General features: G+C 42.4%; 3 non-coding genes across 3 annotated transcripts; all 3 read left to right on the top strand.

Annotated features, from left to right (window-relative positions):
• Positions 1 to 84: 84 nt before the first annotated feature.
• trnay-gua (transfer RNA tyrosine (anticodon GUA)) lies at positions 85 to 160 on the top strand. The gene has a single exon. It is a non-coding gene; the product is annotated as a tRNA-Tyr (tRNA).
• A 10,870-nt stretch (positions 161 to 11,030) lies between these two features.
• On the top strand, positions 11,031 to 11,102 carry trnah-gug (transfer RNA histidin (anticodon GUG)). Its single transcript has one exon. It is a non-coding gene; the product is annotated as a tRNA-His (tRNA).
• Positions 11,103 to 12,469: 1,367 nt separating this feature from the next.
• Positions 12,470 to 12,541, top strand: trnah-gug (transfer RNA histidin (anticodon GUG)). The gene has a single exon. It is a non-coding gene; the product is annotated as a tRNA-His (tRNA).
• Positions 12,542 to 17,403: the final 4,862 nt, after the last annotated feature.

Here is a 17,403-nt window from a genome sequence, read left to right on the forward strand (position 1 = left end):
GACCTTCAACATAAAACCAAGCGAATGTGAAATATTTCGTTTTTAGCCTACGTGGGCTTTTGACTTCTGGTCATTTGAGTCAGTCATAGGGGGTATAGCTCAGTGGTAGAGCATTTGACTGTAGATCAAGAGGTCCCCAGTTCAAATCTGGGTGCTGTGAGAGAGACTTTCTTTTCAGCAATGTTGATGGAAGAAATGGAGGCTGGAGTCCGCTTTATATCAAACACTGAGTTTAATTAGGAGCCACGGCCGGAGCGATCTCAAGGCATTTACACAACATGCTCTGAGGAAAACCCTGAACTCACTAAGGAATTACACAGAAAACACAGGCAATCTACCAGAGGATTTCCAGGAGGAGCCTCTGTTCGCGCTTCTTCTAATCATAATTACGAACACATGGTTTCAGAGACAAAGGAAGTCTGTTAAAGTCCTCTGTGCAGTTGGTCACACTCCCCCCAACAGGAAAGCGGGACCTTTAACCTATGCCCTGCTCTAAGTTATAGCAGACCCATGTGAAACACTAAAATGCTCCCTTGCACAGACACTAATCAGAATATTTCTCTCACAGATCCACGCTTTTATCAATTTATTGATAACCAATTAACATTAGTCTAAGAATATTTCAGTCACTACTTGAATCAAATAAAACGTCCTCAGAGTTGGGTGGATTCCTCATTACATTAAGTACATCAAAAACAGAATAAGATTGGAACAGCCAATCACAATGGTTGATACAGACAACCATAATAGAAAAATCATCTTTCTTCAGTGTTTGATTTCTTTTGTCAAAAAGTACAATAATAACACATATGCAATACAAAAATATAATAGTAAAATATATGTTTCAAAGAACAAGATCTTTTATCATTTATCCCTCAGTTAATCTCATTCATCAAACACAAATTCAAATTCAGTTTACATCTTTAAAGATTTACTTCAAGGCAATTACTTATTAAAACACAATTAGAATGTAGGATTATAAGAAATCCAATTGAGGTATAAATCAGAATCAATAGGGATTCAGTTAAAATTCACAGTTAAGGTATAAATTCACAGTGATGAATCGATCAATCTGTAATCTGTAAAGGTACAGTGTCCTCCATTTTTAGCATTACTTTACGTTTACTTCAATACACTTATTCAAGAGTAAGGCACTTTACTACATACATTTTATTCGAATACATTTGTTCAAAAATCTGAAAAGGAGAATTCAGACATTTTATTGAAAACAACCTGAGTAAGGAAAAGTCAAAAACATTTATTCTTAACAACCTGAGAAAGGAAAAGTCAAAACATTTATTCTTAACAACCTGAGAAAGGAAAAGTCAAAACATTTATTCTTTATTCTGAGTGTCAACTTTAATTAATTTATCAATCGCTGAAAGGAGGTACCCAAGGTACCGGAACTGCCACGGAGACCCATGGGTCTGGAAGCTCGGCGTCGTACATCAACATTGTGTCATCTACAGTAGAGTACCCCACTAGCCTCTGTGGGGCCTGGAGGGTAGTCTTGGCAACCCTGCGTATGGCTAATTTAATTACAGTGATCAAACAGGTCACTAGGATTAGCACAACCAAGATAAACACTGCAACAGTAACAACAAATGTAACCAATCCCGCTCCCCAGGACCCAAGGGTTCCGCTTAAATCCCCAAATGTAAACCCATGAGTTTCATGTAATTCTTTTATCCCATTAGCTGTGTCCTGGACCATATCCGTAACTTCAGGTGTGGCGTCAGAGACAAAGGAACAGCACTCCGCACCAATTACTTTACATGCGCCCCCCTGGGCAGCTAAGAGGAGGTCCAGCGCCATGCGATTCTGTAGTGCTACCGTCCTAACTTCCTGCAATTCTTTATGTTCCGCTAACATCGCGATACTTGATACATTTAGATGATGTTCCACTACTTTGGATAATGCCATGATCTCCTGCTGACTAACATAAATGCCGTACCTGGGCAAAAATAGGCTCGCTACCTGTTGTCCTTTTGTAATGGACCTGCTGTTCCTGTGTAGAGAGGGAAGTATCGCTGCAATCTCATTTGCCTCTACTTTACGGATTAAAGGAATTAGGTAGGCTAGATAACAGGTGCCATAAAAAACGTCATATGGTACGCAGCCATAAGCCCGGTCGCCACAAACTAAGTAAACTCTCTGTGGGAGGGGAATTCTGGCTAATTTTACCCTCACTATGGTATTATAGGCGCTGTGTCCCACATCCGGAGAGGTGTGAGATCCTGCTTCATTCTGGAAACAGATGGACACATTCTTCCATTCGTGTACTACAATTGGGGGAACATATACTGAACAGTCACGTGTAGGGGGATTGCCTAAGGGTATTGGTTTCGTGCAATCATGTATTTTAACCTCAACGGAGTTCACTGTTCTGGAGCCAAACCAGGGCACAACTGTTACCAAAGCTTCAACCAGCAAAGATGCCATGTGTGGTTGTTTTGTGCATGTTGGACTTGTGGAATTAACCGAACAATTAGTTTGTACCAGAGCTAACTGGAATCTGTATTCGAAAGCTAGGTTAATGTATTTCTTCACATATATTAGTTTTAAAAACATCAATCGTTTGAAACCGTTAGGCAGATAATTTGTATTTACTGTCTCAACAATGAGAGAGACCAGACCCTTGTACTGTAACGGTTTATCAGAGTCTGTTGGGTATGAAGGAGTGTAGCAGTCCTCAGCCTCATCGCTAATCCTAGAGTAAATGTCGTTCCAACTGATTAATTTATAGTCTGCTCTTGCAAAAGGAATTGGGCTAAACATAGGAGAATGCATGGATTCTGGCATATTTTGGCATAGCCAACAGTTACTAATATTACGTTCATGTGCGTAGTCTAACATTAAGCTTACTGCAGAATTAGTTTTAGTTTGTTTAAAAGGAGTGATTAAGGCCTTTTTTGAAGAATCTACATCACCTCCTGAGTGTTTACGTGGAGTGGATGGAACATTTGTTTTTCTATCTGGTCCAGACAGGTTGCATGCAGTAGCACCTGAATTGGGAACCTGGTAATCTGGTTTCCTCACTCTACATGTTACTTCATCCCTTATCATTGCCTTATACTGCTCTCTAGTGCTACACCACAGTTCTGGGGGCATGTTTTCAATGGTGTCGAGTGCCATTCTCACCCCCTCAGACGCCACTCCGTCCGCACGGTACCGGTCCATTGGATATATCTCCCATGTTGAGAAAACTGAGGACACATACAATACAATAATACAGTTAGATGAATCACATATTGAAGCTGGACAGTTAAAAGAAACAGTCTTTGATTTGTGATCAGGGAGGGAGACAATCCTCCTGATTCTTCCTCCTTTTCTTTCTCGTTTTGTCTCTCGCACCATACTGAATGTCTGTGTGGTGATTGGATACAACCTGTCCTTGTTGCTAGGCACTGATTTGCCCGTTGGTGTCGTTTTGCCCTCAGGGTCTGGGCCCTGAGTGGTCAAGTCGTCTGCGCTCGTAGATAAGAGCACCTTATTTCCTTCCTCAGACGGGCGAGATCCCTCGCCACCTGTCGTTGGGATTTCCACAGCTCCATCTAGCAGGGCGACCTTGGCCAGGTACAGAAGACCCAGCATGACGATGATGATGACTGCCTTCACACGCCAGCATCCGGTAGAGGGGAGAGACGACATCTTGTAGCGTGAATCCACTCCGGTCTCCCTTGTACTCTCAGCGCTGTTCTGGTCACTATTAACACCTGGAAAGGACCTTTCCACCTGGGAGACAGAGCATCTTTTTCAAGAGATTTGATTAGTACATTATCACTAATCTGAAACGGGTGGGTGGGCTCCTCTCCCGGCTGGGGGAGCCTGTCAGCCACCTGCCTGTGAAACTTTCTCAACATGTCAGTTAGATATTTGACATAGTTAGTCATGTAATCCTCTGTCCACAAAAGAGTGAGTTTGTGGGGTGTTACTGGGGGGCTAGATCCTGCGAACATTACCCTTCCCATCAATACCTCGTGTGGGCTAAGCCCTGTCGTTGCATTTGGTGAGCTTCTGATGGAGCACAGAACTAGCGGCAGCGCGTCTACCCATTTTAGTCCTGTGGTCAACATTGTTTTAGTGAGTTTCTCCTTTATAGTCAAGTTCATTCTCTCAACCTGGCCTGAGCTCTGTGGGTGATAGGGAACATGCAATTGTCATTTGAACCCTAACACTGTAGCTAGACTCTGGGTTATCTTAGAAATGAATGCTGGACCTCTGTCACTGTTAATTCCTGTGGGCACACCAAATCTAGGAATAACATCTTTGAGAAGACACTTTACAACTGTTCTAGCGTCTTCTTTTCTGGTAGGGTAGGCCTCTACCCATTTGGAGAACTGGCAAACTATTACCAAAAGATATTTGAATCCTTGGCATGGTGGCATATGTGAAAAGTCAATTTGCATATTTACAAAGGGCCCCGAGGGGGGCGGTAAGTGTTCATGCTGAATTTGACCACTTCTTCGTCTTGTCTGCTGGCATATCATACATCTTTCTACAAGGGTCTGTGTAGCTAGTGTAATGCCTGGAGCAAACCATTGGTACTTTATAATCCCATTCATCCCTCCTTTTCCTACATGTGATTTGCCATGTGCAACATGTGCCAAAACATGGAGGAACGAACGTGGACAGACCATCCGTCCGTCTGGGTGGAGCCACAAGCTGGACTCAGCGTCAAGTGTACAACCTCGTCTTAGCCATAAATCTTTCTCCCTAACATCAGCGCGGGCTTGCATGTCCGCGACATCATTAAAGGAAGGCAAAGAAATGGGTTCTGCGGGTTGTGTCGAGGGGCATTGGAGCACCATAGAAGAGGAGGAAACTGCTACTTGTTTAGCCGCGGTGTCGGCTAACGCATTTCCACACGAGATAGGATCATCAGAATTTGTGTGAGCAGCGCACTTAACTACTGCTAGCTGTGTAGGGAGCATGATAGCGTCTAATAGCTGAGCTACTAACGCATGATGTTGAATAGGCTTACCGGCCGATGTTAAGAAACCGTGCATTTTCCACAAGACAACAAAATCATGGCACACACCAAATGCATACCTGGAGTCTGTGAAAATGGTTGCACCTCTATCTTTAGCCAAAATACACGCCCTCAGCAGAGCATACAACTCTGCAGCCTGAGCTGACGTGCCATTTGGCAAGGCCCGGCTTTCTAAAACTTCCCAGTCATTTACAACAGCATAGCCTGCTAAGTGTACTGTGTCAGACGGCCTGCTCGCAGACCCGTCTGTGTATAGAATCATATCTGAATTAGGGATAGGAGTTTGCAACATATCAGTTCTGGGGGAAGAAGATATGTCAATCGTTGTGACACAGTCATGTGTGATTTCAAAATCTGGAATCGGTACCAGCGTAGCTGGGTTTAGAGGGGGAGAGTGTTTAAGTGTGATGTGTGGGCTTGAAAGAATTATTGCTTCATAACCAGAGCGCCTTGCTGCTGTCATATGCTGAGTAGCAGAGGTGTTCAGAATATGTAAAACTGCATGTGGGGCATGTACTACACAGTCACTGGCCAGTACAATGGGAGAGGATTGTTTGATAACAATTGCAACTGCGGCCACTGCTCGCAGACATGAAGGCATACCAAGTACCACAGGGGAGAGTCGAGATGAGTAGTATGCAACAGGCCGGAAATTAGAGCCATGCTTCTGCACCAAGATGCCCGTCGCGAAGCCCCCCTTCTCATGGACGTGCAGGTGAAACGGCTGATGGTAATCAGGGAGCCCCAGGGCAGGAGCTGATGTCAGGGCTTGCTTTAAGTCCTGAAAAGCTGTGTGCATGTCCTCAGACCATTGAACAATGTTAGGAGCAGCCTGCAGAGTGGCAGCACGCAAGACAGAGTCCATCGCAGCGTACTCGCATATCCAGTGTCTGCAATAGTTAGCCATGCCCAAAAAAGACAGCATGTCTTTCTTTGTGCGGGGTGGTGCCACTTTGTTCAAAAGGCAAATCCTTGCTGGCGAGAGGAGTCGGTGTCCATCCCTCAGAATGTGACCCAGGTATGTGACCTCAGTCTGGCAGTACTGCAACTTAGCCAGGGATGCTCTGTGTCCGCATTCAGAAAGTCTTTTCATGAGCAGAATGGAGTCGATGCGACATGCGTCCATGTTGGGAGAAGCTAACAACAGGTCATCTGCGTACTGAAGCAAGGTACTACCTCCTGTAAGGACCAAAGTGTCCAGATCTCTCTTAACCGCTGCGGCGACTCGACGTACCCCTGTGGGAGGCGCGTGTATGTGATTTGTTTACCTTTAAAAGTAAATGCAAACAGATACTGGCTGTCTGGATGCAGAGGAACAGAGAAAAATGCTGAACACAAATCAATTACTGTGTAAAATTTTGAATCTGACGGCAAGGATGCAAGAATTGAATTAGTGTCAGGCACTATGGGAGCTGTCGGAATGACAATAGCGTTAATAGCTTGCAAATCTTGGACAAAACGCCACTCATCAGGGCGATTGTGCTTGGGAATTGGCAATATAGGCGTGTTACAAGGACTACTTGTATATCTTAACACGCCCTGATCGAGCAGAGATTGGATGACTCCTTCAATTCCCAAAATGGCTCTATGGGGTAAATTGTACTGTCTGATAGCTGGCAATCTAGCATTGGCTTTAAGTGTGACTCTGTGTGGAGGGGCTGAGCAAACAAACCCCACATGATTCTTGTGTTTAGCCCATAATGTGGCAGGAACCTCAGAGAAGTCTGAAGGTGGTCCGTATTGTGTGGCTGTAAATGAAGAAATGTGCTTTGAGGGAGAGAAGGTTGCTCAGAGAGACGCAGCATGTAATGCTCCTCCCCTAGGTTAATCAGATCGTGTGTGTGTGTGTGTGAGAAGCCTTTGTAGCTCTCAGCAGAGCATGGCAGTGAGCTGCCATGACCCCCACTTCTTCAGGGTCACTTCCTGAAGTGACCCCTATTGCGAGGTGAGGAATCGTGTCTGCAGCATAAAGAGCCTCTTGTTTGGTTGTGAGCCTTAGGGGCAATGCGCACCCCTGGGGTCCTAAAAACATAAAGTTTTCACATTCTAATTGATCTGAGCTGTTGCAAAAACCTCTTACTGATAGCGCATATTCATCTGATGGGTTAAAAGCAGCTGTGCAGTGACAATTCAATACAGGCCGCATAAGGGACATTAAAGAAGCACACACAGGGGAAATGCTAGCAATTTTCTGAATTCCTGTTGTTGAGAAAACAGAAATCATGTTGAAATCTGGAAATGACCAACAATAAAGGTTGTCCTGAGATGATTGAATGAATTGGACAGCTTGATAGACTTTGCTGTCAGGAATAGTCAAAAACAATCCGTCTGGAGTGCAATGTATTGTTGCTTGTAATTTACAAAGCAAATCTCTGCCCATTAGATTAATAGGACTTCCATCTGAAATAATGAAAGAGTGTTGCACATGTGATCCTTCAATTGAAATATCAGTTTTCTCTGAAACGGGCTCTGACATAGGAATGCCAGAAACTCCCATTGTTGTGACAAAATTATTGGTTGCTTCACACACTTTTTCTTTCGTCCGCACTGCTGATAATGTTGCTCCGCTGTCAATCAAAATGTCTACCGCTTTACCACTGAAATCAACAGGCATAATCGGATCTTCACGCGGGAAAGGCGAATTGTTGCTGCTTGAATGGGGAAATGCTGTGAATTTGACCCTATTTCTTCTTCATGGCCTCTCTATCGTCTATTTAATTGACTTTGCTGACCGTTTTGCCTCTGTTGAGCCTGTCTGTCATCTTGACTGTTCAGGGGTGGGGGGGGCAGTAATGCAGGGTGTTGGCGAGGGGGCTGGGGAAGAGCAGGCAAAGGATGTGCGTCCTGCTGTGCTCCCCAGCGCCGTCCGCATTGTCCTGCCCAGTGATCTGTTGCGCCACAGACGTGACACGGCATCAACTTTTTGGGATTTTTATTCTGCTGCTGTCTCTTGTCTTGGTAATTGTGTGATGTCCCCTGATTTTGATACTGCTGTGTGCGGTGTTGTCCCTGAAACTGCTGGGAGTTATCCGCACTCTGATAAGCCTGTGTATTTTGAGGCAACTTTTGCGCAATTCTGGGGGTCAGAAATATCTGATTTTTGTACAACGCGCGTATTACTGCGAGGGTTGATTTCCATGTTTTAGTTTGCCAATCTGGGGTAGCCATCATATACGCCTGAGCTGTTTCAGGGATTAAATTATGCAACAAAGTCTGTATGGCGAACAAATCATTGCCCTCTCTTTTAATGCCCGCATTATGATCCCAGGCTGTCATAAAGCGCTGGAGAAAGTCTGGGACTATTTCTGTTGGGTTCTGTACGCAAGCCGTCACCAGTGAAAAATCTGTGTGAGTTTTGGCGCATGCTTTGACTGCAATAGCAGCTATCGTTTCGATCCACATATCACGCGTCTGTGTCGGAGGCCAGTCACCCGCAGCCGTACAGGCAGGGAATTTGAATTCCTCTTTACACGTCGACCAATCTGCCTTATATGTTAGGATTATCAGCTGTTTAACATCATGAACCAAACAGTTATAAACTGAGCAGACATTAGTCAACCACGACAGATACTCATCTGGGCTTTTAGTCGGACTTGGAGCGTGATTAGTGACATCCATCACCTCAGCGGGTGTCCAAGGCTTATAAACTGGAACATCTCCTATCAGTATTTTCGGTGCTGTCACAGCTCCAGTAGAATTATTATCCTGAGATGTTTGCAGTCTTGTGATAATTCTATGAGGGACATAGTTCTTAAAACTGGTGCCGTACGGCGTGTTTGGAGTGTGTAACATTTTCGTTGCGGAGCCAGAGGCCGGCGTGTGTAATGGGCTGCTCTCTGGCGTTTCCTCTTCACTGTCCGCTGCACTGTGTTCCTGCTGCTCCCTTTCTCTATACTGTCCTGCCTGATATGTCAAACGATTTTTATTCATGATAGCTGCAGCTGACATTAATAAATCCTCCTCTGAGTTTCTTGCCCCAGAATTTGAGAGTCCTATCGCGGGAATCATTTGTGTGCAGAGAGACACAGCCTGCTTCTCCAGCAGCCCCAGCAGCCCCGTGTCTGTTAAAATGGAAATTAGCTGAGCTAAGATTTGCCTTGTCTTTTCAGCCAATCGTACATGACTGATTTCGCAATGGCTGCGACGTCCTTTCCGTGTCTTTTTTTAATTCTGGACATGTTTTCTGATTTAACATCAAAAGCAGCCTCTAGGCTAAGCAAATGACAAGTAGCTGCGCATTTAGAAACTCGATCAATCAAAGCTTTGAGTTCAATGGAGCCTCGCTCGGTGCCAACTGACTTTTCATTTTTTCGCTCATCATAACCTCTTTTTTCTGCAATAGTCATCCAAGCTTTAACGCAGTCCTTCATGTACGTTACATCCCAGGAGCAATTCGCCTCCTGTTCAATTAATTTGAACGCTTGCCACAGTACCGTCATATCAAAAGTACCCGTTAACGGCCAATCAAACAGAATCTGTCCTTTTTGACTATTCTGTTGTGAGTGCTCACAAAGTAACGATGTGAACGGCATAACTTTAGTCCAATCCAAGCTTCTTCCGACAATTCCTGACGGCATATTAGGGGAAAACATGTGCGCGTAGTGGCTGTCTGTAATAGGATTCTTTGTAAGTGTCTTGGTGCGTGCTATATTCTCCCGCTTACCAACGGACCCGTTTGCGGAGACAGTATTACCCATGTTTAACGGTTAGTACAATAAAACAAACACTGCAATTATACAAACAAACATAAAAACTCTCAACAACTCAGCCTGACAAAAACTCTTCCAGCCTATTTTAATCCGAATTAGGGAGACTTTCAGAGGGGGTTTTAATTATGAGAGCCTTCTTTACTCATAATTCTCGTGTATCAGCAAACACAGCCAAATTCAGCAATTCATACAACATTCTCATACCACACATTGACCACTTTCTTTAGTTCAAAAATGGTAATAATCGCGGAAATAATGCTCCATGCTCTTTTTTCTTTTTTTCTACGTGCTGCTCTCCCCAGGGGGCGGGGAATCGGCACCTCAGCAGAAATGCTGTTGATTTAGGCAATTTATCCTCTGAAAACTCCTAAATTGGGCGATTTGTTTAAATACAAATCTTGCGACATTGCTTCTAATTCAGAAAATCCACTTTGCTGGTACATCTCTTAAAAGTTTCTCCGAATATTTGTTGTGTGTAATTGCCTGGTGATTTAATTCCAAGAATCACACACAGAGGAAATCGATGAAATTCGATATTCCTAGGTTATCTATTAGCCCCAAATATTCTCATAGTTTTCACATAGGCCGTGCTTGCTCGTAGACACCTGTCCCAGCAACAAACACGGGGTAATTGGCCAGGACAAAGTCCCCCTTGACACCGAATTCCCGAGGTTATAATTAGCCTCCAGATGTAAATGAGTAGAGAAACCCAAAAAAAAATGCAGCAGCTCAGTTCTCTCAGGTAATTTTGATACACCGTTGATCTCAAATGCTGGTAAGACAATCTTAAAATAGAATTGAACTTACCAGCTTATAAAGATCTGATGGTGTCCTGTCGTGACGCCAATATGTGAGAGAGACTTTCTTTTCAGCAATGTTGATGGAAGAAATGGAGGCTGGAGTCCGCTTTATATCAAACACTGAGTTTAATTAGGAGCCACGGCCGGAGCGAGCTCAAGGCATTTACACAACATGCTCTGAGGAAAACCCTGAACTCACTAAGGAATTACACAGAAAACACAGGCAATCTACCAGAGGATTTCCAGGAGGAGCCTCTGTTCGCGCTTCTTCTAATCATAATTACGAACACATGGTTTCAGAGACAAAGGAAGTCTGTTAAAGTCCTCTGTGCAGTTGGTCACACTCCCCCCAACAGGAAAGCGGGACCTTTAACCTATGCCCTGCTCTAAGTTATAGCAGACCCATGTGAAACACTAAAATGCTCCCTTGCACAGACACTAATCAGAATATTTCTCTCACAGGTGCCCCCTTTGTAAGTGTACTTTCCTTCAGAATGGTATGTTTGCAATACTGTGAGAACTACAGTGGCCGTGATCGTATAGTGGTTAGTATTCTGCGTTGTGACCGCAGCAACCCCGGTTCGAATCCGGGTCACGGCAGCAGTTGCAGTCTGCTTTTATGTTTTTGCTTCAACCTACCTACTGCATTTTTAGTTCATTTTCTACAGTTTAAAAGCTGCTACGAAAGCAAAAAACAAATGGTTAGTGGCGCAATGGATAAATTGTCTGACTACCGATCAGAAGATTCCAGGTTCGACTCCTGGCTAGCTCGTCTCGCTTTAGTAAATCAATTGTTCCTCATTTCCTAATGTACTTCACAAAAAGCTGTCCGTCGAAGTACACCTGGAATGAGGGATTGACATGATGATGGGTCAATGGGCTTTCAACATTTCCAACAGTACTTCGCAACAAACAGTCCATCAAAGTCAGTGAACATTTGAAACGAGGAACAACACTATTATGGCCCTTCAACATGGAACCAAGCGAATGTGAAATATTTCGTTTTTAGCCTACGTGGCTTTTGACTTCTGGTCATTTGAGCTTTACAGTAATGTCCAGCCTATGAGTATGTGTCTGAACTTTTTAAGTCATACGGGCTATACCTCAGTGGTAGAGCATTAGACTGCAGATCAAGACGTCCCCAGTTCAAATCTGGGTAACCCCGTTGTAAGTGTTCTTGCCTTTAAAATGCCAGTTCACATCTGGGTGCCCCCTTTTTAAGTGTACTTTCCTTCAGAATGGTATGTTTGCAATACTGTGAGAACTAGGGTGGCCGTGATCGTATAGTGGTTAGTACTCTGCGTTGTGGCCGCAGCAACCCCGGTTCGAATCAGGGTCTCGACAGCAGTTGCAGTCTGCTTTTATGTTTTTGCTTCAACCTACCTACTGCATTTTTAGTTCATTTTCTACAGTTTAAAAGCTGCTACGAAAGCAAAAAACTAATGGTTAGTGGCGCAATGGATAAAGTGTCTGACTACCGATCAGAAGATTCCAGGTTCGACTCCTGGCTAGCTCGTCTCGCTTTAGGAAATCAATTGTTCCTCATTTCCTAATGTACTTCACAAAAAGCTGTCCGTCAAAGTACACCTGGAATGAGGGATTGACATGATGATGGGTCAATGGGCTTTCAACATTTCCAACAGTACTTCTCAACAAACAGTCCATCAAAGTCAATGAACATTTGAAACGAGGAACAACACTATTATGGCCCTTCAACATAAAACCAAGCAAATGTGATATATTTCGTTTTTAGCCTACGTGGGCTTTTGACTTCTGGTCATTTGAGCTTTACAGTAATGTCCAGCCTATCAGTATGTGTCTGAACTCTTTAAGTCATACGGGATATACCTCAGTGGTAGAGCATTAGACTGCAGATCAAGAGGTCCCCAGTTCAAATCTGGGTGCCCCCTTTGTAAGTGTACTTTCCTTCAGATTGGTATGTTTGCAATACTGTGAGAACTACAGTGGCCGTGATCGTATAGTGGTTAGTACTCTGCGTTGTGGCCGCAGCAACCCCGGTTCGAATCCGGGTCACGGCAGCAGTTGCAGTCTGATTTTATGTTTTTGCCTCAACCTACCTACTGCATTTTTAGTTCATTTTCTACAGTTTAAAAGCTGCTACGAAAGCAAAAAAACAAAGGGTTAGTGGCGCAATGGATAACGCGTCTGACTACGGATCAGAAGATTCCAGATTATTATGATCCGGTAATGGCTCTACAACACCATCCTCTAGTTTAAATGTGTTCACTTTGTTTCTTTTTCTTTTCACCTTCCTTCTTTTTGTCTTTTCTGCTAATTGTCGTTTGCGATCTTGGCGAGTGGTATGAGATATACTGTTTCTATAAAGGTTTTCTATAATACCATCTTTTAAAGAAAGATATTATTCATATGTCATGTTATCATGGTCCTCTTTTGTCCTAAAGACCTTACATGGATATGATATAGAGGAGAGCTCTTCTTCCGGGACATCCTCTCCCCTACTTTGTAACATCCAGTCATTAAGCCCGTATCCATTATCCTGGTGATAATAAGGGCAGGCTACATCAGACTTGGTTTTTCTCAGATCCATGGCTAGTTTTTAACGGTCGTCCTTAGTTTTATATGATTTGCTGAGTGGGTGGGACATATTGCGTTGAGTGGGAGGCTTCATCTGTAGAAAGTACTCTGTTTCAGTAGATTTGGTTAAGAATCTGACTCTTAATGGCAGTTTGTCATTTTGAGGGTATTTCAGTGAAACAAGGCTGTTTTGAACATTTGACAGATTTATGCTTAAATTCTCTGAGAAAGATACCGAAAGATACACTTTTCTTTTTAAAAAGCTGAAAAGTAGATAATGAAGTGTGCTTTGTGTGTACAGACACACAGAAAACACTGAAAAACACTGAAAAACACAACAAGAAGGACTGTAATACACATGTATCAGACACGCTCCCCTTGCTATAATGATGACAACAGTTTTTAGATGTAAAAAAACCCTTTTCACACACAAAATCAATAGTTATACTGATTGTAGCATCCCCAGGACAGTCTCCAGCTTAGAATTCCCCATATTACTGGAGATATCGTGATGGAGTTTTTTCACTTCAGTCAAAATATTCACGTGTATGCTGTTTTCAACACACAGATGCATTACATCTACAAACAGAGCATACAATGAGAGCACATGATACACTTTTGATGTTTGTTTCATTTCTGAGATAATGTTACAGAATGTTTCGGAAAATGAAGATTCCAGGACCACTTTAAATGTTTCGTTTACAATTGTTTCCCAATGACCCGGAATAGTACTGCCAGAACGAACGATATCCAAAATGTCTTCTAGTTTACAAACTTCAGCCATTCTTTTTACACAGGGGTCACTACTCGTTCTGTTTTCAATCGTCCCCATCATCACACTTATTAAACGGGTAAGGACTACATTATGATCAATATATACAGAGCGTTTTGCATAGTAGTTTCCCATTTTTATTTTACTTAAAGAAAAAAGTCACTGTATCGAACAAGTCCCTGGCTTCTCCATCCAACTGCTGGTTGTTAGTCTTCTTCTTCTCCATCCAACTCGGCATGGATCTTTTCAAGTCTCTCCTTGAGGCGTCTGCAATTTTTGAGATTGTGAAGAAAAGCCTCCGAAGCGCCTTGGATCCTCCAATCATCCGTGAAAATGTCTTTATCATTAAGAGTCTGGTCGATCTCAGTAATGAAGTCGGTGAGCCAGAGTCTTTTCATTAACGCGTTGTAATTGTTTCTGAAGTAAAAATCGGACATGTCATTCAGAAAATCGTGTTGCCTCTGGCCGGGGTGACTGACTCGGCACCCGTTGCATATTTCTTCTCTGTACCGATGTATCACCCTCTCCACAATATCAACCAACACCGCTTTCACTGTGTCCATAAACAGAGACGTTTTGGCCCAAGGAGCAAAATCAGCAGCAGTAGTATTGCAAGATTCGGGTTTCCCACATGGTGGTGTTGCTGGTGGACTCTGTTCCTGGCTGCAACTCGCGGGGGGAGTCTTGGCTTTTCTTTGCTCCATGGCTAGTTTACAACGGTCGTCTTAGCGAGGTCCTTCGTTTTAGATGATTTGCTGAGTGGAGGGTAGGGCTTATTGCGTTGAATGGGGGTAGTCAATTATAGAATTGAGAGTTTTTAGAAAAAAGTTCTTTAAGCGTTGTAGCTTTTTCATCTCATCTCCAGCAATAGGTCATCATTTAAGAACAAGTAATAGTTTTGTCACGATTCTACAGAAAAAAGTCAGAATAGTATAGTTGCGTACATCAGGGTGTATCTCAAAGTATCTTGGTAACATAAAATAACTAAAAATGTAAGTTTATCAGAAAAGAAAAAACCTTGTTTATCTGAACAAGTGTTGCATACGCCAAAGTGTGTCTAAAAGTATCTTAGTAACACAAGAAAAAGAGAAGAAAGCGTTAATGTTAACAAAAACTGGATTGTTCCACTGAAATAATAAATAAATAATTTCAAAAAGTGCACTTAAAAAGAACAAATGTATTCAGATAAAAGTATTTTGTTAGACTATTAAGTCCACGCTGGTTACATTTAACCCCTAACCCCTTTGTATTATATGTTTGTTTTCCTAATAAAGCCAGAGTCACCTGAATTAATTTAGTCTCCATACCTTTTATTTTTATTTTTTACATTTTGTAACAATCTTAAAACATTTGTAGAGAACAAAGACTGTGGTTAAAATGAGTGTCTTTATGACGTCTCTCACACAGTTGGTATTTTTCACAAAATTCATTTTTAAACACATCTTCTTGATACAGAGACAACCCCGACATTCTTTTTACATAGGTAGAATACACAATGTCTTTCTTGAGGGGTCCTTAGTTTAAAATGATCTGGTGAGGAGGGTGTGACTTGTTATGTTGAGTGGGAGGCAGAGTCCTCTGTAAAGGTTAGATTCTTTTTCACCAGTATAATGTCCATCGATGTCTGACTCTGTTTAAAAAGTTCTTTAAGCTTTGTAGCTTTTCCATCAATCATTTTCAGCCAAGCAGTCAATGGTACCCGCACTGCTGTCTGAAATACTCCACATGTAGAATTCAAAATCTCCAAAACAAAATCATCAGTTGGGTCCTTCCCCAGCGTCTCCAATGGTCCGCTTTTAGTTTCCCAGACGGTGCTTGTCAGGACTCTTCTCACTTCTGGCAGCGGGGAAATAACTCTTTCTTCCTCCACATTGAGGGGCGGCGATGAAATCTCTTCTTTGATCTCGCATGCTGTCTGTGTTTCTTTGCTTTTCTTTGCAAATATCTTGTACACCGCTGGTTCCACTATGGTTTCTTGATGCACTACTTCTTCCGGTACCGTGGTTGCGTGGAGATCTCTGGAAGACACCAGAGTTAACACAGCCCAATCTGTTGAGGTCAGTGTCGCTTTAACACTGCGGGGTCCGTACGTTTCTCCATTCTTCAGATTGTAGAAATGCAGTTCATTCGCCATATAGTTGAATACATAGCCCCAAACATCGCCATTTTTCAGATTCCATTCTTCATGAAGTTCTTCGGCTGGAAGCGTCTGAACCCGGCACATATATTGCATTCGTTTCTTGATTGGCGCTCTGGACTGATGGCTGTACGTTGTCACAGGCGTCTCGCTGATTAAACCCATATCTATGCTTCTCTTTGCCATCTTTCTTTTTTGAAAAGTGCCTTGGTGATTGGAAATGACTGGCCTGTTATCTAGTTTGAGCGTATTTATTTTCGTCTATTTCCATCCCCTTACTTTTAAATGATCTGGTGAGGAGGGCGGGACATGTTATGTTGAGTGGAGGCGGAGTCCTTGTATAAGTTGGAGGCTTCATGGAGTGAAATGGAGCAGAAACACATTTTAAGAAAACCTCTCTTTGTTGCCTACAACAAAATCTAATAGTACACCATACAGCCTCATATTGGGTTTCCTTATAGTGGTGTAAAGTAATTATAAAAGACAAAGATTATGTTTTTTAATTGTTTTATTATTTCCTCTCTTCAGAGACTTTTCTTATATAGTTAGTAAAAAAGTAATTACACATTAGTTCACAGTCGCTACAAATAAAAAAGAGAATATCCTCAGGTATCACTAATAAACAATATTACGACTTTCTGAGATATTTTCACACAATATACTTGTAACTTGTTTTTTTTTAATAGGGTTTCAATATATTTTGCATGTCATGCATAAACACGGTGTCATCTTTCTTGAAACTGTCCGTTTTACAGAAGAGTGAAGAATAATGGCTGTTTTCTGCTTCTTCATCCTCTGAATTTTCCTCCCCCGTCCCTCTTCCTTCTCATCGCACAGATAGTGTTCTAAATCTGACTACCTTCCCTGCACTTTTGTGTATAAAAGCTGAAAAAAGTAGATAATGAAGTACTTTTTTTTAGTAGATTTCGTTAACCCCCTGAGGCAGTCCAAAAACTAAGAATCTGTCTCTTAACCCACCATCCCCCGAGAGCTATAACATACTCAACTCCCTACAGCAGCTCGGGTGTGAACTCCCATACAGAATGTCAGTCACTGTGTCACACTTTTTTAGTTTTGGTCGATGTGAGTGCTCGTATATCCTGAAATCGTTTTAAATGTTGCCAGTTTTTGAATGATTTTAATAGTTTGTTTTACTTCGCATATTGACTGGCTAATCTGTCATTTTATTTGTGTTTTACAGCTGTATTTGTCTGCCTTTCATGTCTGTGTTTTATATGTTGTAACTTTGTACATGCTGCCCTTCTTGGCCAGGTCACTCGTGGAAAAGAGATTTTAATCTCAATGAGTTTTTTTTACCTGTTAAATAAAGAATATATATATATATATATATATATATATATTAGTGACACTCTGCAGATTTGTGTGTAATTCACTCACAAAGGAACTGTAAAATACACTTTAATGGATGCAAACCC

Source organism: Pseudochaenichthys georgianus, unplaced genomic scaffold, assembly GCF_902827115.2.
Source record: "Pseudochaenichthys georgianus unplaced genomic scaffold, fPseGeo1.2 scaffold_438_arrow_ctg1, whole genome shotgun sequence".
NCBI lineage: Eukaryota > Metazoa > Chordata > Actinopteri > Perciformes > Channichthyidae > Pseudochaenichthys > Pseudochaenichthys georgianus.